A 25223-nucleotide genomic window follows, 5' to 3' on the forward strand; every position below is an offset into this window, starting at 1 on the left:
TTCGCGCCCGCCTCTGCACAAATCCCCTGATGGGGGGAAATTTCTGGCCATAGAGACATTAGTGGACCCTATTATTAGTGGTAGAATGACTGACCATTTTGAAAGTATCAGCTGAGCAGGAGAGTCAACATGATTTTGTAAGGGGGTAAATCATGTCCAACTAATCACGTTGCATTTTTTAAAAGAAGCCATTAACATGATGGAAAAGGAAATGTCTATGGATGTCATTTATAATGACTTGTAAAAAGTATTTGTGTTGCAAAAACCTGGTTCATGGTTAATATGTTTTAGAATATAACTTTTTAGTTTTAGCAATTAAAGTTTTAATTATAGAAAATGAAAGCATCTGATTGAGAAACTGATAAGCAACCCTGAAGTAAGTGCAATTCAAACAAGCTTGGAGTTAATTACATTTAAAAGGTAGCCTGTGTTTATCGTGCAAGGTCTGAGTTGATAGTGAGAAAAGCCTGAACAATGAATGATCCATCTCTAAGATCATATTAGAGCCAGGTTGCCTGAAAAAGGGCAACTATATCCATTAGAAATATAAATTATTCCTATCGGGTTGCACAATCAAAGAGTAGCATAGGAGGTAAAATGATTCATGTAAATTTCTGTCTGAGACCATCCAGTATCCTGCCACATCATAATGGAAATGGGACATGGAGTAGAAAGTTCCTTTATTTAATTTATCTGTGTGTGTTTGCTGACAAAAGCAAGCAGTTTAGTTTGGGAACAGAGAGTGCAGTTGTAGTTTTGCTGTGGTGTAGATTGCATCTTACCAGATGGAGAGAGCCAACAGATGATGATAGTCCATTAGGCCTGCCCTTCAAGTAGTGAAAATGCTAACTTCGTCGTTCACCGTATGGAATGCAGTTGGAGCTCTATCTCAGTTTTGATTTCATGAGGGAAAAACAGCTGAAAGATTTGCTTTAGCTTGCAGCTGGGTGAAGAAATCTACATTGGTCCTCACAGAGCCTTGTGGCGGTAAGCAGTCAGCAGAGTTAGGTTGGAAAGCTGTGGGAAGGCAGTTGGACATATGCCCAAACAACCCAAACAAGGAACTGAGGTATCCACAGTTATGTTATTGGAAGGGCCCCCATGGAATCTAACCTCAGAGGATAGCTGGGACACTGAGGAGCATTAAAGTGAATTCTGGTGGGCTGTGGCACACATTTGGGTTGGTCCCAGGAAAAGTGAATGAACCCTCAAGATCTTGTAAGATAAGAGAACTCTCGAGGTAGGGAAAGTAAACAATAGAACTGAGTTTATAACATAAGTCTTTATAAGATCCAGTGTTAAGTTAGTGGCACTTGGTTTGTTTAATTTTTCTTTATGCACAATAAAGTTTGTTTTGTTTAAAAATGTGAAATCTTGTGGTGTATTTCTGTTGGTTAATTGCTGGGCGTTCAGATTTCTGCTTGTTCCTAACAGGAAAGTAACATTTGAAATGTCCTGTTCAAGAGATTATTGGTAGAAGATAATGTATGTAGAATTGGAGGCAACCTTCTAACATGAGATGGTAATTCATTGGAGATAGGAGACAGAGAATAGGGATAAAATGTTCATGTGATGTGATTTTCCCCAGGGATTTGTATCAGGGCCTCAGCCCATTTTAGGAGACACAGTAGCTGAATTTTTCAGTTGGTGGACAGGCTCAGCAGGAGTGGGTGGGGTGGTCGTGGAGCTGACCGCAATCGGCTCCACGCCGCCATTTTACGTGAGCCAATTAAGGCCCGCCAATGTAAGATGCAAGCCTTGGTTCTCAGTGCTACCTGTGCAGGTATGGGGAGGAGGGAGTCAGGGCCAGTGCAAAAGAGCGCTTCAATCTCCCTGAGGCATGGAGCTGCCTCAGGGAGATTGAAGGGCTTTTGAAATTATTTAATAAAGGGATTTAAAATTTAATTATGCATGTCCCCTCACGTGACTGTCATATGAGATGGAACATGTTTTGATATTTTGAAAAAAGATATTTATTTAACTAAAAGCTTTAGGAAATCTTACCCCACTCGTGGATGAGGTTTCCTAAAAACCGTGAAGTCCGCTTAGCCTCTTCGCCTGCCCGCCAACCTTAATTACTTCCTTAATGGCCTTAATAGGCCATTTAAATATTGATGGGCACGTAGCCAACTCCGGCACGTGCCTGCTGAACAAAACATCATCAGACAGCGCAATGATGCCGGGATGCCTGCCCGACATCATCGTGTATCATTTTATGTGCTGGCCTGTTGGGCCCGCCCCCACTCACTGACTGAAAAATCCTGCCCAGTAAGTTGTGTGGATGGGACAAAGAGACATGTTCAGAATAAGTAAGTAGGAAATCTATGACCGATGAAACCTGAGTAAGTATGAGGTTATCAATTTTGATTTGTGAACGATAAATCAGAATATTTTCTTTATAGTGTAGAGACTAAGAGTAGAGATTGAGATGTCCACGCACATAAATTACTAAAAGCTAATGTGCAGGTACTTAAAGTAATCAAAAACAATAATGGGATGCTGTCTTTCATCTCAAGGTGTTTGAAATTCAAAAGTGAGATGTGATGCTTCAGTTGATACTTTATCATGCTTCATCTGGAGCATTGCAAACAATTTTGGGTGTCAAGCCTCAGGAAAGACTTATTGACCTTGGTGGGGTTTTCTGAAAGGGAAATCATGTTTGACAGAGTTATTAGAGTTCTTTGCAGTTGTAATAAGTGGGTTGGATAAGGGGAAACCAGAGATGCAGTGAGTTTGAATTTCCAAAAGGCTTTCAATAAGGTGCCACATAAAGAGCTCAGTGTTAGGGGTGAAATATTAGTATGGATAGAGGATTGGCTAACTAACGGGAAACAGAGAGTCAAGAGAAATGGGTCATTTTCAGGTTGGAAATCTGTGGGCAGAGTTTTTCCCTCGTTGGGGGGTTCTGCCCGACGTCACCCCCGCGTCATTTACGCATCGGTGAGCGAACGCTGCCCCCAGCTCTCCCACCGGGAAATCCTGGCCTGTAATTAGTGGAGTATGGAAGGCATCAGTGCTAGTATTTACGATCTATATTAATGACTTGGATGAAGGGACCTACTATATTCTAGATACAAAGACAGGTACGAAAGTAAGTTGTGAGCAAGAAATAAAAAGTCTGCAAAGGAATATAGATAGGGTAAGAGAGTGAGCAAAAAAAAAAATGGCAGATGAGGAAAAATGTGGGAAATGTAAAGTTGTCCATTTTGGCAGGAAGAATAGAAAAACAGAATATTATATATATAGAGAGAGACTGCTGAATGCTGTAGTACCGAGGGATCTGGGTGTCATTGTATATGAATCACAAAAAGTTAGCATGCAGGTACAGCAAGTAATTAGGAAGGCAAATGAAATGTTGGCCTTTATTGCAAAGGGGATTGAATATAAAAGTAGCAAATTCTTCCTACTGTTGCATAGGGCATTGGTGAGACCGCACCTGGAGTACTGTGTACGATTTTGGTCTCCTTACTTAATGGGAAGTACCTGCATTGGAAGCAGTTCAAAGGAAGTTGATAAGGCTGCTCCCTGGGATGAAGGAGTTGTCTTATGAGAAAAGTTTGAGCAAGTTCGGCCTATACTCTTTGGAGTTTAGAAGAATGATTGATGATCTTATTGAAACATATAAAATTCTGACAGGACTTGATAGGAAAGATGCTGGGAGGATTGCTTCCTATCATGGGGAAATCTAGAACCATGGCATGCAATTTAAAAGTAAGTGATCTCGCATTTGTGGCGGAGGCGAGGAGTTTTTTCTCTCACAGGGTCATTAACTTTTGGAATTCTCTACTACAAAGAGCAGTGGTAGCTGGGTCTTTGAATAAATTTAAGGTTGAGTTAGACATATTTTTGTTCGACAAGGGAATTAAGGGTTATGGAAGACAGGCAGGAAAGTGATGTTAAGGCCCCAGTCAGATCAGTTGTGGTCTTATCAAATAGCGGAGTGGACTCAGTGGGTCAAATGACCTCAGATAAAAGCAAAATACTGCAGATGCTGGAAATCTGAAACAAAAACAGAAAATGCTGGAAAAACTCAGCAGGTCTAGCAGCATCTGTGGAGAGAGAAACAGAGTTAAGACCCTTCTTAAGAGCTGGAGAGAAGTAGAAATGTGAAGATGCCAAATGACCTACTCTTGCTCCTATTTCGTATCACCTTATGAATTAATGCAATTAAGAAATCACTTTATTTACTTTACTGATTTAAGACTAATCCATACTCAGCAACTGAAAGAGTTTTCTGTAAACTTCACATGAGTTTTGAAGAGCTCTTACCATAACAGATCAATTTTCTCTGTGTGAAACAATCCACAGGTTCAACCTGAGTTATTCAGTATCAAGGGCTAATGGAAAAGTGAGTTGTACAACTAAGATGATAACCAGGAGTGAAATTATCAGATCAAGATCACTTGCAAAACACATACACAGATATTTTCTACTTCCAGCATTAATGTTGCAGATTTCAGGAATTTTATTCTTTCAGGGCATTGCTAGCTGGGCCAGCATTTCTTTGCCCATCCCTAATTGCCCTTGAAATCTCCCTCAGTAGTCTTGAAGATCATCTCAACAGTACCAGAACATTTGAATTTCCTTTCAACATGGGAACATACCAACAGGAGGTGGCAATTTAGCCCTTTGAGTCTGTATCACCACTCAGTTAGATCATGGCTCATGTGAACCCTAAATCTATCTGTCTGCCTTTGATCCATGCCCCTTAATACTTTTGCCTGAATCTTTCAATCTATTGAAAAATCATTCGATCTCTGTCTTTAAGATTTAGTCGCTTGGTAGTACAGTACTTGAGTCTTACTGAAAAATGAGACACGCTGTTGAACCCTTTCATCAGGACAGATGCAAGAATACCAAATTTTAAAAGATGCAATAATTAATACTGCATGAGAAAAGGGTGCTTATTAGTTGGCAAGTGGACTCTGGCCAAGGCATTGCCATGGAGAACGCACCAGGGGACAGTTATCCTCTTTGCTTTTGTTTAATTCAAAAAGGTGCAATGCCTGAACATGTTCTTTCTGTTTGCAGAGGACAGGGCCCTGCATATGAATATATGTAGCTCCTTCAAGTGTAAGTGAACCATATTCCAAGCCCGACTGATAATCTTAAATTGGTTGTTAGCGTATTTCTTAGCACAATCAGGAGTGTTTAGTAAATGTTGTCCAATCGTGGAATCATATCTAATGTTGGACACTATGATCTGAGTTTTGCAAGCATGGTCTGGTTGAATACGGTTAGTACTCTGCCTTTGTGAATAGCCAAAGGGACACGCTGTATGACACGAGCCACCAGTTGTTGGGATATACAGCCTACTTACCCGGCATCACACTGGCACTGAAATTCATATACCACCTTACTCATTTGTGTGGTAGGGAGAACATCTTTTTGGCTTGACAGCAGTACCCTTTTAGTAGAGAATTCTACTCATGTTGCTGCTGCATAGTAGCCATGTGAAATGACTAGCTTCACCTGTTGCTCAAATGTTTGAGACAACTTACCTTTCCAAGGTAATTTGAGGTAGACTGCACACTGTTCGGGTATGTAGACCTCACCAGCCCCAATGATTGGTGGACTGTATCAAACAGCATGTCCCTTTGTCTGTTCGCAACAGACAGAGTACTGACCGTACTCAACCAGCCCATGCTTGCAAAATTCAGAACATGGTGTCCAACATTAGATGTGATGCCGTGATCGGACGGCACTTACTGAACAATCCTGAGTGTGCTAAGACATACACTAACAATTAATTTAAGATCATCAGCTGGGCTCGCAATATGGCTCACTTATACCTGCTAGAAGATACATATATTCATATGCAGGGTCCTGTACTCTGCAAACAGAAGGAATATGTCCAGGCATTTCACCTTTCTCAATTAAAGAAGAGCATAGGGAACAACGGTTCCCCGGTGCATTACCCATGACCAATCAGAGTCCACTTGCTTTTTTAAAATTTAAACAAAAAGTTGGGGGATAACTTTCCCCTGGTGCATTCTCTATGGCAACGTCTCCACCAATCAAAATCCACCTACCAACCAATCAGTACCCTTTTCTAATGCAGTGTAAATTGTTGTTCTTTTTGAAATTTGGTACTCTTGCACCTGTCCTGATGAGTGTAAGACAAAAAGCTTTGACAGCATGTTTCTTTCTTCAGGAAGACTCTTTAAAATTTAAAATTATTCTGCATCTTCAGCCTTTCAGAGCTTTGCAATTTGCTGTGATGGTTTTTGTGAAGGTTTGCTTCTGGACATTACACCTAAATGACCTAGCTCTAATTTTAAGCTTATGCCCTCTATGGCTTCCACTACAGGAGGATATAGTTTCCTCAGAGTTACTTTAAATGCCTCAATTAGATCACCACTTAACCCAATGGAAGTTTGTTGCCAAAGCAGAAAGCATTGATAATGCAAATTCTTCTAGCCCATCCCATTTAAGAAAATCACTTTCTTGCTGTCTGCCATATTTTACAACAGGATCCCTCGGGTCTCTTGATTACGAACCAGTCAAATGTGTTTTTTATCAAAAACAATGCACCTTCCAATTCTAATAGCTACATCACCGTTGACATTTTGACTCATCGCTGGGTGGCAAAGCTTCTTTACACTAATTACAATTGGTGAGCGCAGCATGGACTTTAAAATACCATAAGTTGTCTTCAAAATTGAAACATCCAGTGGTCAGAGGGCAGCATTTCATTAGTACATTCGTGCTATCCAAAACCTCACTTTAATTTCAATCAGTGGTGTACAGCGAAGTTAGTTTCAAGCTGTGTACTGTAATAGTTGGTTTTATTGTTGGTAAGTGCTCCACATATCAACCTTACTTAAAACTACCATTTGATTTAAAGTGCCAGCAAGCACAGGGAGTGGAGTACATAGCAAACATATGAGCTGATGCTGGAGTAACTTTCTTCATTCCTGGGTGAGCTGAAGCCAAGTCCTATGCTATAAAACACGCTACTGATTCAAAGGGAAACTGACAAAAAGTTGTGTGAAAATCACAAGATTAGATGCAGAATGGTGGCCTTGACAAATCACTCTGTTTTGTGTCCTACTGCAGGTCAGTATTCACATCACTACATGAAAAGGCAAGACATGTAACACAAAGAAAGAACAAGCAGATGTAATAATAGAGAAGCCCTTGAAAATAAATAACAGAAAAAGAAAGGCAGACATAGAATTTAAGTGAGCATCTAGAATAGATCTGTATGTAAAAGCAAAAGTACAAGCCAAGAGAGAGATAGTAATGTGCTTTAAAGAGGAAGAGGAAACTGGAGAAGGATGGCAGCCACACAAACAAACTACAATTAACTAAGGGAAAAATAGACAGGCAGGAACTAACTATTATAGGAAATGGAGAACGGGAAAGAGGAGCCTCACATGCAGACATAAAAATGTAATATTAACAGGAGTAGGCCATCAGGCCCCTTGAGCCTGTACCACCATTCACTAAGAGCATGGCTGATCTTTTACCTCAACTCTGCTTTTCTGCCCCATCCCATCCCATATCCCTTTGTGTCCAAAAATCTATCTATCTCAGTCTTGAATATATTCAACAACTGAGCATCCACAGCCCTCTAGGGTAGAAAATTCCAAAATTCAACAACTCTCTGAGCGGAGAAATTTCTCCTCAGCTCAGTCTGTTATGATCCGAGCTGATATTACATTTGGACAAGCCTGATCCCAGGGTGTTTGTTTAGATATGTGGAGAGTAGCTACTGAAGAGTCACAGAAGTCAACTGATGAACTTTTAACAAAAGAATAAAACATTTATTAAACAAGAAAAGATGCACTGTATTACATATTGTAATTTCCTTCATCCACAACTATACCTTTACGGATATATACAGATTTGTAAGGAAAAAACAAGTTACAAAAGCTATCTTATACTCTAATGTTCACAATAAGTACAGTCCACGTAAACTACGCCCCCCCCCCCCCCCCCCCCCCCCCCCCACCCCCGGCTGCACAGGTAATGCTGAGCGCTGCTGCTCGCATTTCACACTCGGCGGCCTTAATTGGCCAGCCAATGTGAAATTGCCTTCCGGCCCCAATCGTGGTTGGCTTCCCGATCACCCTTGCCGAGCCCACTCAACATGGGTGAAATTCTGCCCATATATGTTTCAATTCATTCTTCTGAACTCCAGAGACCATCGGCCCATTCTATTCAATCTGTTCTCATAGGTCAATCCTCTTATTCTAGGAATCAATTTAGTGAAATTTGGTTGCACACTCTCGAGGACAAGCACATCCTTCCGTTAGTGAGGAGACCAGAACTGTACACAGTATTTCAGGTATGGTCTCACCAAAGCTCTGAATTATTGCAGCAAGACTTCCTTTTATACTCCAACCCACTGCAATAAAAACTTCCTCATTGCTTGACATTTCAAAGTAGTTAGAATTTTGGCATGTAACATGCGTAGATCACAAAGCTTAAACCCAACAAACAGCATCTTAATTCACAGTATTTCTGCATAAACTACAAACTCTAAAGTTTACATTGCTACTATACTGCTGAAAGTGTTAAGAGCTAAAATGCTGTTGGATTAATCTGCTGTCAAGATATAAAGGTGAACTTTACCATAGGCCCTATAATAAGCCAGAATGAATCCTTGGGGAAATTCCAGAGGTGATTGTGCAGAGATAAGAAGCAATTCCCTGGCTGTGATTGGAACAGCAACAGCAACTTGCATATGTATAGTGCCTTCAACCATGACTCAGTGCCTATGAGCCTGAAGGTTGTGGGCTCAAGTCCCAATCCAGGCACGTGAGCACAAAATACAGGTTAACACTTCAGTGCAGTACCCAGAAACTCATCTTCCAGATGAAACATTAAACCAAGGTCCGATCTGCTCTCTATGGTGGATGTAAAAGATCCAATGGTACTATTTTAAAGAAGAGCATGGACATTCTCTTGGTTTACTGGTTAATGTTTATCCCTTGGCCAACATCATTAAAATATATTATTGGATCATTATTATCTCAGTGCTGATTGTGGGAGCTTGCTGTGTGCAAATTGATTACTGTATTTCTAACATAATAACAATCACTACATTTCAAAAATAATTGGCTTGAAACCTGAACTCATGAAAGGCACCATATAATTGCAAGTTTTTCCTTTGTTTTTTTACATAGAAAACAACCCCAAGGCATTCACAGAGGTATGAGGAAAAAAAGGATGTTGAACCAAAGAAAGGAGATATTATATATGGTGATCAAAAGTTTGGTTGAGGAATTAGGTTTAAGGAGGAGTGGGATGTGGAGAGGTAGAGGAAAGAATTTCAGAGCATAAGTGGCTACAGATGGACTGCCAATGACAGGGCAAAATTTTATTGAAGAAAATACTCCAGATTTTAATTCAGTTCAATAAAATGTATTGTTCTGTTGGGTGTATTTAGCTGCCAAGTATTGTAAGAATTTTGATGTTTCACCAGCCTCTAGTTGAGGCAACACTGGTCCAGATTTTGCTGGAGTGAGGCATTATGCAACATGCTCTGCTGGAGTAAGGCATTATGTGGCATGCTCTGCTAGAGTGAGGTATCATGTGGCATGCTCTGCTGGAGTGAGGCACTATACTGCATGCTCTGCTGGAGTAGGGCATTGTGTGGCATGATCTGCTGGAGTAGGGCATTGTGTGGCATGCTCTGCTGGAGTGAGGCATTGTGCAGCATGCTCTGTTGGAGTGGGACATCATGCAGCATGTCCTGGAAAAACTCAGCAGGTCTGGCAGCATCGGTGGAGAAGAGCAAAGTTGACATTTCGAGTCCTCATGACCCTTCAACAGAACTGTTCTGTTGAAGGTTCATGAGGACTCGAAACGTCAACTTTGTTCTTCTCCACCAATGCTGCCAGACTTGCTGAGTTTTTTCAGGTATTTCTGTTTTTGTTTTCGATTTCCACCTTCCGCAGTTTTTTGTTTTTGTGCAGCATGTTCTGCTGGAGTAGGGAATTATACCACATGCTCTGCTGAAGTGAGGCATTATGCAGCATGTTCTGTCAATGTTCCTCATCCTTCAGTTTGAAAACATTTTGACCTGCAACTTGCTGGAAGTACAAGCCGCTAACAGGGCACCTGGGACCTTGCTGAACTAAGAGACCAACAGTCTATCTTCTGAACTTATGAGCGTTAAGGTTCGAGAATTAAAAAATAAAAGATGATGGTGAAGGAAATTGGTCAAATTGGAGCCAAGTCAGGTGCAGAAAGAGTAATAAAGGGCTAAATTTTCCTGGCCCCCATGGAGATAAAGTTGGAGGCGGGAATCAGGCCAGGATATGTAGGGAGATAGGGTGGGCAGGGAGATGGGCATCCAATTAGGGCAATTAAGGTAAAAGCAAAATACTGCAGAAGCTGGAAATCTGAAATAAAAACAGAAAATGCTGAAAAAGCTCTGCAGGTCTGTCAGCATCTGTGGTGAGACAAACAGAGTTAAAGTTTCGAGTCATATGGGCTCAAAATGTTAACCCTGTTTCTCTCTCCACATATGCTGTCAGACCTGCTGAGTTTTTCCAACATTTTCTGTTTTTATATTAGAGCAATTAAGGCCCCCATTTAGCAGCCATTTTGCGATGGTGCTGGAATTTTCCTGCTGTCGAAGAGTGCCAGATCATTGGACACTGTCAGCCAGCAACTGGCTAGGTAGCTATGGAGCCAGAGATTCCATGTTGGAATGATGGGACCGTAGAGCTCAAAGGCCACAACCATCCATTACTATTCCTGTAGAGGGGTTTCCCTTCCTCCTTGATAGCCGTACTAGTTTCGGGCCTCTTTATTTGCTCTGCAGGCAACCGAGGGTGGCTCCATGTTGCTCTCCTGTCTGCCTGTGGGGCTGCTGGTCTGACATCGCATTGGCCTTTTGAATGGGCCTTCAGCCTCGCGAACCTTCCTGCCATCCTTAATAGGATAATGAGTGCAGAGGCAGCCAATAAGGAATTTGCACAAGTGGAATCTTTACCAACATGGGTGGGCTTAGGACATATGGGCCAGACATCAACAGTCACCTGAAAATTCAGCCCAAAGAGAGGGAAGGAAAGATTGGATTAAGAGAGAAAAAAAGAGTCAGTAAGGAAAAGTAGGAAAAAAAAGAAAATCTCTTAACAACAATCTACTAAGTGTGGAAATGAGGCTTCACAATTACAGATGTCCCCTTCCTGTGCTAAAGAGGTTGAGTGCATTGCAGAAACATAATTCTCCTTAGTAAAAGGGTCCATAGGCTTTTAAATACTACCCCTAACATTTTGTAGTAAGTTTAATTGGCAATTTATGAGAAACTACAGTGATTTCATGAAACTCATGGAGAGTTTGAGGGCAAGCTGCTATTTTTGGGAAGCTGATAGTTAAGTGGTGTAAATCATTCAGGAACTTGGTAGTGATTCGCAATTCCTTGGGTATCTTTCACGCCATAAGTTGCTGAACAATTTAACATTAATAATTGCAAGCACCATTAAACCTGCTGTTATTTTGGCAGCACATAATGTGCCATTGTATTTTAGAACTAATGTAAATGCCTCCTACCCTAACAGTACTCTAGAAATACAAACTATTGCCTCAAGACCACCTAGGTTCCTTCAAAATTTGGTGGCATATAAATATGCACGATTATCTCATCAAATCAGCATTTATTTACGCTAACAAAGGCCTCTGCAAGTAGTGTAGAAGCAAGTGACTTAACTACATATGCAAATATTACTAAGAATTCCATAGTTCAAGAAATCTTTCAAGATAAAGCTACATATCTTAGTTCAAGAGCCCACCTACTAGTTGGGTAGCATGCATAGCTTCACAGTGAGTCTCGAAATAATTATATGTTTTAATTTTCTTACATTAAAGCACACAATAGCTCTCTCTCAACACACATACACGTCTTAGTTCTGTCTGAGCCACGGCTCCTCCCATTACTTTCAAACATAGCTTGCTCTAAGCTGTTTTGACTTGCAGTTACCTACCATCATTTTGTTCAGACCATGGGAAAAAGCCAGAGGCGTTATGCTTTTTGTGTGTTAGCATGCCATATGAGAGAAAGGATTGCATTATTTCACTTTGCATTTGCTGCATATTGTGAAGTCCCTTTTAACCCAATATGAACCTCTGTTTACCATTATGATAGAACTTCAGATCCTCTTTGCTTAATAGTCCATTTCATTCTTATGAACAGAAGTCATAAAATCAGAATATCAGAGGATATTTAAGAGACAGTGGCTGATTTTAAGGGTACTTGTCAAACTTTCAAGCCACATAGTCCAGCAATGACAAAGAGTTTGGCCTCCCAATCTAAAGAAAATGCCTTACCCTCATGCTTCAAGCTTGTGACCTTTCATTATTTATTTTGCTAAAAAGTCATAGGCCTGAAACATTAAGGCCAGGATTTTCCCCTCAGTGATTTGGGGGCGGGGCCCGCTCACCGAGGGGAAAATCATGTGGGATGACATCAGGAGGAACCCCCGATGTCATCCCGGTCCCTTTAAATTTTTAGGAAGGCGGGCGGACAGCGAAACCAGCTGTCCGCCCGCCGACCTGTCAATGGCCAATTGAGGCCATTGACAGGCTAATTAAGATAATTAAAGAGCTGCCCGTCTAAGCTTAAGGCTGGCGGGCAGACCAGGAGTCCCAGCGGGCTCCAGATTATTCATGAAACTTCATCTACTGGCGGGATGAAGTTTCATGTCCGTTTTTTAAAAATTTAATAAGCTTTATGTGTTTCTCATTAACATGTCCCATCTCGTGTGACATTGTCACATGAGGGGGACATGTTAATAATGTTAATATTCCTCTATTTTTTAATGCAATTTGCCTCAGGGAGCAGTGCACTCACATGCGCGAAAGATTGCACTTTGATCCCTCCCCCACCTGCACAGGAAGCGCATAGCGCTTCCTGTTGAGTTCCTGTTGAGTAGCCTGCTGGGTGGGCCTTAATTGGTCTGCCCACTGAAAATGGTGGCGGGCCCCGTTTTAGTGGCGGGGGTCGGCTGCCCACCCGCCGCCACCGATCTGGTGGGGCCCGCACGCCATCTGAGGGCAAAATGCTGCCCTAACTCTGTTTTTCTCTCCACAGATGCTGCCAGATCTGCTGAGCATTTCCAACATTTTCTGTTTTTATTTCAAAGTTCCAGCATCTTCAATATTTTACTTTTGACTTAAACTTATGGTCAGCCTAGGAACACAGCTCAAAAAGATGATAATTAAGTCACTGCAGTACTCTGACCATTTTATTTACCAGCCAGTGCATTAATCACCAGCTTCAAACTAAAACCTGCCCAAATCTTCAGTCAAACTGACATGAAGCCTCTAGGAAATGGATCTTTTTCAGTGCTGGATTAAAATATTTTTCAATGGAAAAGTAGTGCCAGCTCCAAGGTGAATGCCGTGAATGTGATGTGCTGATGTCCTTTGTGATTGCTTCATCACTGAATACAGTGGAACTACTGGTGGGGAAATAAATTCCTCCTCATCTATGTTGCTGCAGGCAAGAAGACAGATCCAATCACCCCATCTCCTGTAGGTGGAGCAGATCGTAATGACTCCAGGCCTCTACAACATAAGCTTCCTCACCTAACAGGAAGCCTCAACATTGGAAGTCCTCCACCTTGTCCCAAAATACATCCCTCACCCAATCCTTACCAGCGTGTCAAAGACTGTCAACGGTAGATTTGCAAGCCCTTACCACAAGTGAGACAGCTATACCCTGCAGCCATTAAAGCTAGGTACCATTCCATACATTCAAAAGGTAGTATCCTGTGAAATTTGCACAGTAATGGACCATCCAGCTGGTACAGATTCTAATACTAGACATAGTTGAAAAGCATGTGGATGAACGGGATACTAGTTTCTGTGACTGAGAGGGCAAATAGGGTCCAGCACCCCACTATTTGGAGAGTGATTGGGAATTGACCACAAAAATGAATGTTTCTGAAAATCAAGGACATAGCAGTAAGATTTAATTTTACGTATCTCAAAACGCTTGAAGCAAAGTAGACCAACTTCTTCATCTGGAATATCCTAAGACCGTTTCTTGCTGTGGATTCAACCATGTGTTCTCACAATCACAAGCTAACTGCTCTCAGACCAATATCAATTCAGGACAATCAAAGTGCAGATATGCAATTTTCAAACCAAAGCTGTCCTGAGCATAGCCAAATGTGAAGAGCCCAAGGAGTGAATGGGCATGCATAGGGGTGGGAATGAGGAAGAATTTATGATGATAAACATAGAAATATCCCCCCTGTCCTTTCCACACTTGCCATTGGTTTTCTGGCAAGTGGACAAATCACAATGTACCAATATATCCTCACAGCACACTACTACATATATCTAGTCCAAACCTTACCCTCCATCATCTTTCAAATCAGGAGGGATTCAACAGCTCTTAGGCTAAAATCAAAATGGATGGTCCCTGATTAATAGGACTTCTTGGATTGACTTTAAATACTTGGAATGCAAGTTACAAAAAATTGGCTGCTCTGCAAAAAGAAAACTCCCACATTCACATTCTTAACCAGCATGTACACTGATCTAAGCAAATAGTACAGTCTGCTCATTTCATTTTGGCCTGGCGGGGGCGGGGGGGGGGGTGCGTGGTGGAGAATGAAGGTAAATATTCTCCCTGATCCTGTGCAGTCATATCTCCAAGTTGAGCAGACTAGAAGCCACAATTAACCTCAAGTGCTTTCAACTCTCATAACAAGCAGAGAGTCTTAGCTATATAAGTGTCAGACACTACTACCAATTGGTCCAGATCCAAAGGACTTTGGCTCATTCCAAGGCCTCCTAGCAAAAAACATAGCTAAGATTGGAAACTGGGATGTCTTTAACAACCCCCTTGAACTATCAGTCCTTTATGAGTCCCTAGAAAAAGACAACAGTTATCCAGGAACTTCTATAATAATTTTCTCAGTCAGGTACACATTTGTTTGATGATCCTATAAATTTGTCAGCCCTCTTCCTAGCTGGCATAGTGAAAGGTTCAACATTGACAAACATTGGAATCCATCCCCTAGATCTCTCCCCCACTCTACAAACAAATATCACAGAAAAAACTTTAGTCTGTGTTCCCTTCCCTAAAAAGACAAAAGAGAAAACAGGATCGAGACTTGAGAACCAGAACAAGGCCATCAATTGAAAGGAGATGAATGTTGAGAAGTATGGGATAGCCCTTTGGCACCACTATCTGCGAGTTTCAACTCAAGAATATGGGCAGAATTTTTTGCTCGGTACGCAGGCGTGCGCCAAATCTGCTCGAGTGTGAAATAGCATGTGATGACATAAGGCGAACGTCCCGACATCATCTTGCACTCGCATGATATTTCAGTCAGCAGGCGCACATGAGAGTTGGAAGCGCGGTCGCCAAAAATTAAGAGGCCTATTAAGGCCATTAAAGTTGTAATTAACGGAAATTTTTTGTTGCCTGTCCAACATTACGGTCGACAGGTGGGTGAACAGCCAGGCGGGCAAACGGCCAGGCGGCCTTTGCATTTTTCAGGAAACCTCATCCACAGGCGGGATTAGGTTTCCATTATTAAATAAAAGAAATAAAATTGTATGGACAGAATTTTCATCTTGTATATGTTCAGGTGACTGATTCTGATGCGTAGGCTTTTTTTTCCAGATTTTAAAATCTGTTTTTATTGCATTTAAATTCTTCAGCTCCCTGAGCCTTTCAGCGCGCAATTCACGCTGGCTGGCTGCTAATTGGCCAGCCAGTGTGAAATCGCGATCGGGGAGCAATCGCAGTTGGTGGTCCGTTCCCTGGCCACTCCCAAGCCCGTCAATTACATGCGCCCGTCAAACTAAAAATCCTGCCATATATATACAAATTTCAATGAGAGTATCTGACGAGCAAAAATTTGCAGGACTACAGGGGGCAGAATTTTTCCCTCATCGGGTGGGCACAAGCCGGACCTGCATGGGAGTAAAATAGTGAGTGATGACGTCAGGTCAGCGTCCCAACATCATTGTGCACTCTCACAATATTTCACTCAGCGGGCACTCGTGAGAGGCAGCTGAAAATTAAGAGGCCTATTAAGGCCCTTAATCAATTAATTAAATGGAATTTTTTGCTGCCCTTCCGATTGTGGGCGGTGGGCTGTTGTGCAGCTGCACCCAGGCCTGCCTGCCCAACGAGGTAAAAATTCTGCCTGGGGGAGTGGCACTAGTTGAATTGCTCTTGTAGAGAGCCAGCACAGACACAATGGGCCAAATGGCCTCCATTTGTGCTATATAACCTTTCTATGATTCTATGGCTTCATTCCACAATAAAAGACAATTACTGTGGAAATTAGGAGCTGCAACACCTCACTACATATAGCCATGGTACACACCCCCATATATGTATGGGTGCATCTAAAATATGTAAGTTCTGCTTTGACTCAAAGTGAATTGCAGGGACACCCAGATACTCTTGCTCCATTGCCAGGTTGCACCCTGACTTTAGATTCAGTTTGTACTTGTATTATCCTTGCAGCATTTGTGAATTCCCTTTAAATTAGAGGAATAAATGAGTCATTCTCACATTGGCAGGCTCTGACTAGTGGGGTACTGCCAGGATCAGTACTTGGGCACCAGCTGTTCACAATATATATTTGGATGTCTAAATACCAGTAACAAAAAAGGGATATGGGTATAGTGTGGGAAAATTAAGGCATTGAAGTGAATGATCACCCATGATTGTATTGAATGGTGGAGCAGGCTCGATGGGCTGAATGCCTTCTTCTATGTTCCTATTGATCAGGAGCAAACCAGGAGTATCTGTGAATTAGTAATCTGTCAGATTGGGCTGAATGGCCTTCTCCACTTGTGGTTATCTTGTATAACTCTAGTGTTGTGTTTCCAAAGATCATGCTGTAGCAGGGAGTCTTTTTCAGTGAGAGGTTTCCTACACTGGAGATGATAGGCCTTTTTTTGTGATGCTTTGTAACACCTGCCCAAGTAGGTCAGAAGTAAATATTTGTAAAGTGCTCGGGAGAAAAAGGAAAGTGAGGAAGCTTTGAAACTGATATAAAGTTTTTCCTCATTTGTTCTCTTTCCAAAATTGAAGTCATGCAGAAAGACCACAAACAACATCTGACATGCCAGCTGATTTTTTTTAACTGTGTGGGGACTCATTGTGAAGTTCAACACAGAGCTTATCTCCACACCCAATTCATTCAACCTTATCTTAACTAACTGTTGCTTATAAACTGATTGTAAAATACCCAAATGATGTCTCTGATGTACATTTCTTCAGAAAGGCATTTTCTCAGTGATCCTATTGAGTTAAAGCAACATTGATAGAGTTTGGCAAAGCTGATCTGAAATTCTAAGAATTGAGGCCATTTCCTGTGAACAACTGAGTCAATGAGTGGACTGGGTAATGAGGTGGCCTATTAAACTCTGTGAGCCTCAATTAGGCTTGGACCCAAGTCCCCACAGTATTTCAGAAATGCATTTATTTCACCCTATGTTGAGGAATTACTTTTCCCAAATTTTGTTTGGTGGATCTATGTACCATGTCTCCAAATTTAAGTCTGCTCCACATAACTACCAAGGTTAAACATGTGCATTGTTTATAAGTGTTACAGCTGCCCTCGGTTGCACCTGGTTATGCTTTAATAATGTACAAAACTAAGGAGAGTTGTTCTAATAAATAACAATGTATCACCCTGAAGAGCAATTTAACAACATTCTGAGTTATGCTATCCAACTTAAAATTTGACTGCAAATTGTGAAGCAATAACAATATTTGGCTAATTGCCATAGTCCCTCGATTGCTTGCCAAAATACTGTGTGGGTCTATCTAGTATCTGATTGATTGGTGTGAATGTGACTTTTTACATTGCCATGATTTCAGTCATTCCAAGACATTTAATCCAGACATTGAATAAAATAAATGCATTGTACATTCCTTTTGAAATCTTCTGTAAGACTGATAGTGCCTGTCCACACTACTGACTCAAGACTGAGTGATTGAAAAACTGTGGGCAAACCTGAAGCACGGTGAAGATCCCTTGCTGAATGCAGATGATCAATTATTATTGTATCCCTCACTGGACAGAAGATACCAATACAATATTGACCAAAAAACAATTGGTCCATCAAGGCTTCCCCACGCCACATGGTGGCTCGAGCATCATGACTAAACATTTTTATTTTCAAACATTCCCAAATCTCTGTATAATGAAACTAAGGTCTTTGGAGCCAGCAGACTCCGAGAGTGGAATTTTCAACACTTAGTCTCTGGTAAAACAATCCTGCACTGAGTCGAGAAACTGATTCCTGCTGAAGAGGGCTTTGCCATGGCTCTTTAACAGAGTCACAGTGTTAGCAGTTATTTACCCAACAGTTCCAAGGGTGCTATGCTTGTCTGTAAACCTACCCATGTGAAACCTGGAAATGGGCAAAATGATATTGGGATCCTGATCTGAATCAGTTTTCAAGCATTTAATCACAAACCTACCTTCCTTGCCTTCTAAAATTCCCTCCCCCCTCCCCTCCCAACCTCTATTGTCAGCCATGGATCTGTTGGTTGCACTTTCACCTTTCAGTCAGAAGGTTGTGAGCTCAATCTCCACTCAAAGGTCCTGAACACAAGGCTGACATTCCAGTGCAGTACTGAGGGAGGTGCTGTGTTTACATGAGAATTTAAAACCGAAGCACTTTCTGTCCTCTTAGGTGGATGTAAAAGATCCCACGGAAGAACAGCAGGGGAGTTAACCTTGGTGTCCTGGCCATTATTTATCCCTCAATCAACATCACTATTATCACATTGCTCTTTGTGGGACCTTAAGGTATGCAAGTTAGCTGCTGTGTTTTCTACAGTACAATACTTCAAACAAAAGTACTGAATTGGCTGTAAAGTCCTTTGGGATGACTTGAGGTCTTAAAATGCAAATCTTCTGCAGTAAAATTACTTAAAAACCTCAAACATTGTTTTTCATGGCACAAGATAAAGAGTGAAGGAGCACAGCAACTGAACTACTGTCTCCTCATTCCTAAATGCTCTCATCTTGTGGTAGTGTGGGGAAAATAGCAGTGCATTATTTGCTGCACTGTTCCGGCTGCCAATCTACGCATCAACTTTTCCATTCAGTCTTGGAAGTGGGCTGGGTGCGGTGGCATGGGGATGCCAGATCACTTATCAGTTTCAGGTAATGGTTTGCAAATTAGGGTTCTGTTTTTTAAATTTTTAAAAACTTATTTCATGGAATGTGGGAATTGCTGGCTAGGCCAGGGTTTATTGCCCATCCCAAACTGCCCTTGAGAAGGTAGTGGTGAGCTGCCGCCTTGAATTGCTGAAGTCTATGTGGTGTAGGTATACCCACAGTGTTGTTAGGAAGGGACTTTGACCCAGTGACAATGAAGGAACAGTTCTATAGTTCCAAGTCAGGATGCTGCGTGACTTGGAGGGAAATTTGCAGATGGCAGTGTTCCCATGCGTCTGATGTCCTTGTCCTTCCAGGTGGTAGAGGTCGGGGGTTTGGAAGCTGCTGTCGAAGGAATCTTGGTGAGTTGCTGCAGTGTATTCTGTAGATGGTACACACTGCTGCTACGGTGCATCGGTGATGGAGTGAGTGAATTGGGTGCCAATCAAGTGAGTTACTTTGGCCTGGATGATGTCAAGCTTCTTGAGCATTGTTGGAGCTGTATTAATCCAGGCAACTGGAGAGTATTCCATCACGTCCCTGACTAGTGGACAGGCTTTGGGGAGTCAGGTGGTGAATTACTGGCCACAGAATTCCTAGCCTCTGAAATGCACTTGTAGCCACAATATTTATAAGGCTGGTTCAGTTCAGTTTCTGGTCAATGGTAACCCCGAGGATGTTGATAGGGGGGGATTCAGTGATTCTGTTGCCATCTAATGTCAAGAGGAGATGGTTAGATTTTCTCCTGCTGAAGATGGTCATTTCCTGGCACTTGTGTGGTGCGAATGTTACTTGCCACTTATCAGCCCAAGCCTAAAGGTTGTTGAGGTCTTGCAGCATACGGACATGGACTGCTTCAATGTCAGAGGAGTTAGTGCCCTAGGCCCAACCATCTTCAGATGCTTCATCAATGACCTTCCCTGAATATTGTGCAATCATCAGTGAACATCCCCAATTCAGACCTTATGATGGAGGGAAGGTCATTGATGAAGCATCTGAAGATGGCTGGGCTTAGGATACTAAACTGAGGAGGTCCTGCAGTAATGTCCTGGGACTGAGATGATTGACCTCCAAGAACCACAACCATCTTCCCTTGTACTAGGTATGAGTCTATCTAGTGGAAAGTTTTGCCCTGATCCCCACTGATGTCAAGATATAAAAACAAAAAACTGTGGATGCCGGAAATCCAAAACAAAAACAGAATTACCTGGAAAATCTTAGCAGGTCTGGCAGCATCGGTGGAGAAGAAAAGAGTTGACGTTTCGAGTCCTCATGACCCTTCAACAGAATTGGGTGAATCCAAGGAGAGGGGTGAAATATAAGCTGGTTTAAGGTTGTGGGTGGGGGGGGGGGGGGGAGGTTGTGGTTGGGGTGGGGGAGAGAAGTGGAGGGGGGTGGTGTGGTTGTAGGGACAAGCAAGCAGTAATAGGAGCAGATAATCAAAACATGTCACAGACAAAAGAATACAGAGTTGTTGAAGTTGGTGATATTATCTAAATGAATGTGCTAATTAAGAATGGATGGTACGGCACTCAAGGTACAGCTCTAGTGGTGGTGGGGGGGGGGGGGGCATAAAAGATTTCAAAATAATGGAAATAGGTGGGAAAAGAAAAATCTATATAAATTATTGGAAAAAACAAAAGGAAGGGGGAAGGAACAGAAAAGGGGTGGGGATGGAGGAGGGGGTTCAAGATCTAAAGTTGTTGAACTCAATATTCAGTCCGGAAGGCTGTAAAGTGCCCAGTCGGAAGATGAGGTGCTGTTCCTCCAGTTTGCGTTGGGCTTCACTGGAACAATGCAGCAAGCCAAGGACAGACATGTGGGCAAGAGAGCAGGGTGGAGTGTTAAAATGGCAAGCGACAGGGAGGTTTGGGTCATTCTTGCGGACAAGACTTGCGGTCTGTCCGCAAGAATGACCCAAACCTCCCTGTCGCTTATCATTTTAACACTCCACCCTGCTCTCTTGCCCACATGTCTGTCCTTGGCTTGCTGCATTGTTCCAGTGAAGCCCAACGCAAACTGGAGGAACAGCACCTCATCTTCCGACTAGGCACTTTACAGCCTTCCGGACTGAATATTGAGTTCAACAACTTTAGATCTTGAACTCCCTCCGCCACCCCCACCCCCTTTCTGTTTCTTCCCCCTTCCTTTTGTTTTTTTCCAATAATTTATATAGATTTTTCTTTTTCCACCTATTTCCATTATTTTGAAATCTTTTATGCCCTGCTAGTCTTTCCACCCCACCCCCACTAGAGCTGTACCTTGAGTGCCCTGCCATCCATTCTTAATTAGCACATTCATTTAGATTCTATCACCATCTTCAACACCTCTTTGTTCCTTTGTCTGTGACATGTTTTGATTATCTGCTCCTATCACTGCTTGCTTGTCCCTACAATCACACCACCCCCCTCCACTTCTCTCCCCCCCACCCAACCCTCCACCTTAAACCAGCTTATATTTCACCCCTCTCCTTGGATTCAACCAGTTCTGTTGAAGGGTCATGAGGACTCGAAACGTCAACTCTTTTCTTCTCCACCGATGCTGCCAGACCTGCTGAGTTTTCCCATTGACTTCAGTTTGCTAGTGCTCCTTGATACCACACTCGGTCAAATGTGCCTTGGTGTCAAGGCCAGTCACTCTCACCTCACCTTTGAAAATGTTATTTTCACTCAGCATAAAGTGGCTTTTCTAGGGGCTGCTCATTCACAGAATGTTCGGCTTTTAAAATTATATTTGTGGGGTCAGGAGGAGAGAAGGATTCTTCCCTTCATATCCCATGCCTCCCGATGAACAAACTGGTGGTTAGTCAATGCGTATAGCTCACTGAGAACATCCTGACTGAGAGTGGATTTACAGTATTTTGCGTGGACTTGAAGAATTTAAAATGCACCCTTTTGTTCTTCAAATTTTTAATTTCAACAAGAACAATATGCTCACCTCTGGAGATTCAAATGCACCATAAAATAAGTCTTGGATAATTTAGTTGTGGCAACTAATGCAAACGTTGGGGATATAAAATATCTCCAGTATAGTTCAGCATCTCAATTATTGATCAATCTCCTGGACACTGCTGTGAGCTACTCAAGAAAAACTATAGGATCATTAAAAAATGTTTTTCTTTAATTTTCTTTGAACATTTTTGCTTGTTTGTAATAAAACTATTGGAGTTGGGGTTTGAGAAAGGCTTTTTGAGTGGGTGAGACAATTGGGACAGAAGGTATGAAATGAGCCCTTCAGGAATATGTCCAGTCAGAGTTGGCAAATCTATTTGCATCTTTATTTTGTGGACCAAAGGAGGGAGAATCTTTAGGCTGGAGGATGGCTGGGCTCACCACTGCTGAACATCCCCATGTTCATAGCTATGGCTATTGTCCATCTCCAGCAGAATTGCACAAGTTAACATATGTAAATGCTTGGATTGTGTAACTGAAACATTGACTGTTGTTAGCAAAATAAGATAGGGAGAGCAATGGGGGCCCAGCAAAATCTAGATACTGCAGTGCAAAACATCTTTAACATTTGTTTTTAGCCATCCTACATGTCCTGCATTCATGTGACCAGTATCCTGATTCATTATGAGGACACAACTCCAGTGATTCATGCAGAGGGAATATATACAGAAAAAAAATTAAGCCCAGACTTGACTGCTGGCTTAACATAAACACCCGCAATTGTAGCCCACTGTTATTGCTGCTGTGGTACCCAGTAGAAAATAAAGTATAGGAAAGAAGCTATAGACCCACACTGGAATATCAGATGGCAAATATTCCTTGTCTTCTTGCTGCAAATGAGTTATAGAAATAAAGTTTTGAATCTGAATCCTGTGATGCTGCTCATAGGTAAGACAATGAAAACTAAAATTTGTGTACCTCTCTGTTTGTGTAACCATCTCTCTGGTTGTTTAATGTTTTAATTCTTTGCATCTTTGTTTCTCTGCTTTTCTTTTTCTGTTATTCTGCTTGTCTTCCACACTTTCTGCCTTTCTCCTCTCTCCTGCTCGCTCTGTGGGTCTGAAGCACGTTGTCTTGCTGTTGTCTCTGTGAATGGCTGTGTCTGAGTTTTTTCACTCTTTGTCCCCTCTCCCTTGCATGTCTCCCACTCACTACATACATCTGTTATGCAGTTTGGCCTTGAAATTACACTTGCAGAGATTAGCATTGGAACACAATATGTTTGTATTAACTTCCTTTGTCCATCAATTCTTTGGTTAAATTGTGGTCTAAGGAATTTAACATGCTAAACGTTCCGACACTAATCTTTGCACAGCATAATTTCAGGACCTTTGTGTCTTTTTTTTCTGTCTCTGACTTTGTGCTGTATCTTTGCCAATATGTATACTTGCCATGTGTTTTTTTTTATTCTTCTCTCAGTCTGTGCTTTCTTTACCATTTGAATGTTTATCTCATCTTCTTTTGCTTGTTTGACTCATTCCATATGTTGTTCTACTTCTACTTAATTCCACTTCTTTACGTTGCTATTACAATTTATTATTTGTTTAATTTCCAACTATCTTTCCCTGGAAGTGAGACATGGGTCAGATTGCATTTGAGAGTAGAGAGGCTGAGTGAACCCACACTAAGTCATGCTTATCCAGGGAATGGATGAATCAGGTTGGATGAGGGGATCTGGACCTGGTTGCATTTGAAAGGAAAAATAAAACTGATAGGGAATAACATAAAGAATTCAAATTTAGACAGCTAAAAATAAGGGTTAGGTAATGCATTGGCAGCTGGTGACCTTTTTAACAGGTGACACATATACCACTCATGCCAAACCAATTCTACTTATTGCACATAATAGCAGAAAATGCTGGAAATACTGAGCAGGTATGGCAGGATCTTGGGGGAGAGAAACAGAGTTAATGTTTCATGTCGATGACCTTTCATCAGAATTCAAGATTATCGGCTGAAATGTTAATTCTGTTTCTCTCCCACAGATGCTGCCTGATCTGCTGAGTACTTGCAACATTTTCTTTTTATTTCAGATTTCCAGCATCTACAGTATTTTCTTTTTGTACTACTCTTCACATACGTACCATAAACCCTTGGCCACAGTCCAGGACACTGGTCAGTGATCTTCCTGTCATTTTCATAATGAAACAATGGAAAGATGAGAACCAACTGCACTGGGAGAATTTTCTGTTCGTTGGGCGGGCGGGCCTGACCCAATCTCTGGCGGGCAGGGAGCCAATCCCCGCCGGAGAAGCGGGCCCTGCTGCAATTTTAAATGGGCGGGCCAATTAAGGTGCACCCAGTGTGACGTCTGCCAGGAAGTGCTATGTGCTTCCTGTGCGGACGGGGGAATTCCCCAAATGCGAGAGTGTGCTCTTTTGCGCATGCGCACGAAAGAGTGCACATCTCTCTGAGATTTGCTGCCTCAGGGAGATCGCTGACATCTGCATAAACTTTAAAAATAAAAAAATCCTTATCATGTCCCCCTCATATGACAATGTCACACGAGATGGGACATGTTAATAAATTTCACTGAAACTTTAATAAACTTTTTTAAACTCTACATGAAATCTCACCCCGCCGGTGGATGAGGTTTCATATTTTTTCAGAAGCCCGCCAGGGCTCCTGGCCTGCCTACCAACCTTAAGGTTGGACAGGCAGGCCCTTCAGTTGTTTTCATTATCCTTTCAATGGCCTCAATTGGCCATTGACAGCTCAGCGGGCGGACAGCTGATCTTGCAGTGCCCCTGCCTTCCTGAAAATTTAAATTGGACGGGGGTTCCCCCCAACGTCATCCTGCGTCATTTTCGCCTCGGCAAGCGGGCCCCGCCCCCTGCTCGCCAATGGAAAAATTCAGCTCATGATTTCTTTGACATGCACTGGCCCATTGGTAGTTTGGGGTTTCAAAATTTTACACTTTAGTGATAAACTTATAGTGACACAATTTTAATACCATAAATAAATTTTTTTAAAAAAGAGGAAAAAGGGCATCTTTGTTATAGTCAAAATGATGCCATTGTCAAGTGAAGGTAAAACTTCCGACATAAAAACCTTTGAATGGATCACAATGCTTAGCAACATTGTGAAATCATTTTCTGAATTGTTCCCTGCGGCACCTCACCTAAAGTTGCATAAAAACATTGAGTGATGCCTTCACAGTACT

The 25223-nt window shown here is 42.0% G+C and overlaps 1 protein-coding gene across 11 annotated transcripts in view; it reads left to right on the plus strand.

Annotated features, from left to right (window-relative positions):
• LOC121276844 (nuclear factor 1 B-type-like) overlaps positions 1 to 25223 on the plus strand; it is a 399145-nt gene that overhangs the window by 139626 nt on the left and 234296 nt on the right. The window lies entirely within an intron of this gene.

The sequence above is a fragment of the Carcharodon carcharias genome, chromosome 4 (genome assembly GCF_017639515.1).
Source record: "Carcharodon carcharias isolate sCarCar2 chromosome 4, sCarCar2.pri, whole genome shotgun sequence".
Lineage (NCBI taxonomy): Eukaryota > Metazoa > Chordata > Chondrichthyes > Lamniformes > Lamnidae > Carcharodon > Carcharodon carcharias.